The sequence below is a fragment of the Cebus imitator genome, unplaced genomic scaffold, assembly GCF_001604975.1.
Source record: "Cebus imitator isolate Cc_AM_T3 unplaced genomic scaffold, Cebus_imitator-1.0 Scaffold772, whole genome shotgun sequence".
Classification (NCBI taxonomy): Eukaryota; Metazoa; Chordata; class Mammalia; order Primates; family Cebidae; genus Cebus; species Cebus imitator.
Window position 1 is genome coordinate 1 of NW_016108087.1, and position 2,243 is coordinate 2,243.

Below are 2,243 nucleotides of genomic sequence, written 5' to 3' on the forward strand. Positions count from 1 at the left end.
ACCCTTCAAAAGTTGGTAAATACATAAGTTGTTTTTTTCTAAACAGCAACAAAATAGACAGATGTTTTACCAGATTAATAAAATAGAAGAATAAAATATATGCAATAAAAAATGATAAAGAAGGTATCACTCCCAATTCAACAGAAATACAAACCACCATCGGAGATTATTACAAACAACTCAATGCCCATAAACCAGTAAATCTGGAACAAATGGATACATTCCTGTACACTTGCACCCTCCAAAGCCTAAACAAAGAAATTAAATTCCTGAATAGACCAATAACAAGGGCTGAAGTTAAGGCCATAATTAGTAGCCTACTAACAAAAATAGCTCAGGTCTAGATGGGTTGACAGCCAAACTCTACCAATGTAACGCGAGGCTCGGGCACCACTCCTGAAACTATTCCAAATAACACAAAAAAAGGAAATCCTTCCCATATCATTTTATGAGAAGAACATTATCCTGATAGCAAAACCCAGCAGAGACTCAACAAACAAACAAACAACAACAACAACAACAAATTAGGCCGATATCCATGGTAAACATATATGTGAAAATCTTCAATAAAATACTAGCAAACCAATTTCAACAGCACATCAAAATGTTTATCCATCACGATCAAGTAGACTTCATTTTGGGAATGCAAGACTGGTTCAACATATGCAAGTCTATAGACATAATTTTACCACAAAAACAGATTCAAAGACAAAAAACACATGATTATCTCAATAGTTGCAGAGAAGGCCTTTTACAAAATTCAACAGTCCTTTATGCTAAAAACTCTAAATAAACTAGGTATTGATGGAACATATCTCAAAATAATAAGAGAATTTACGGCAAGCCCATAGTCAATATCATAGTGAATGGGCAAAAACTGGAAGCATTTCCTTTGAAATCTGACACTAGACAAGATGTCCTCTCTCACCACTCCTATTCAATATAGTATTGGAATTTCTAGCCAGAGCAATCAGGAAAGTAAAAGATATAATAGGTATTCAACTAGGAAAGAGTAAGTCAAATTGCCTCTATTTGCAGATGACATGATTGTGCATTTAGAATGTCCCATTGTCTCAGCCCAAAACCTTCTTAAACTGATAAGCAACTTCAGCAAAGCCTCAGGATAAAAAGTTATTGTGCAGAAATCACAAGCATTCCTATACACCAAAAACATACTAACAGAGAGCCAAATCAAGAGCAAACTCCAATTCACAATTGCTACAAAGATAATAAAATACCTACTAATATAACTAACAAAGGATGTGAGAGACCTCTTCAAGGAGAACTACAAACTACTACTCATGAAAGTTAGAAAGGACACAAACAGTTGGAAAAATTTTCCTTGTTCATGGCTTGGAAGAATCAATATTGTGAAAATGGCCATACTGCCCAAAGTAATTTATAAATTCAACACTATTCCCAACAAACTATTAATGACCTTCTTCATAGAACTGGAAAAAAAGTCTTCAACACTATATGGAACCAAAAGAGAGCCCACATAGTAAAAACAATCCTAAACAAAAGGAACAAAGCGGGAATCATCAGGCTACTTGATTTTAAACTCTACTACAATACTACAGTAATCAAAATACCATGGCATTTGTACCAAAACAGAGATATAGACCAATGGAACAGAACAGAGTCAATGGATGCTGGAGTCCTTGGAGTCAATGCCACACATCTAGAACCTCTGATCTTTGAAAAACTTGAGAAAAGTAATGGGGAAAGGAAAGGATTTCCTGTTTAATAAACAGTGTTGGCAAAACTGGCTAGCCATGTGCAGAAAGTAGAAAATGGACCCTTTCATGACAGCTTACACACAAACTAACTCCAGATGAATGAAAAATTTAAACATGAGACCTAACACCATAAAAACCCTTGAAGAAAACCTAGGCAAATCCATTCAGGCCACAGGCATAGACAAGGACTTCATAACTAAAACACCTAAAGAAATGACAACAAAAGCCAAATGAAACAAATGAGATCTAGTCAAACTTAAGAGTTTCTGGGGCCAGGCGCAGTGGCTCATGCCTGTAATCCCAGCACTTTGGGAGGCCGAGGCGGGTGGATCATGAGATCAAGAGATCGAGACCATCCTGGTCAACACGGTGAAACCCTGTCTCTACTAAAAATACAAAAAATTAGCTGGGCATGGTGGCACGTGCCTGTAATCACAGTTACTCAGGAGGCTGAGGCAGGAGAATTGCCTGAACCCGGGAGGCAGAGGTTGCAGTGAGCCGAGA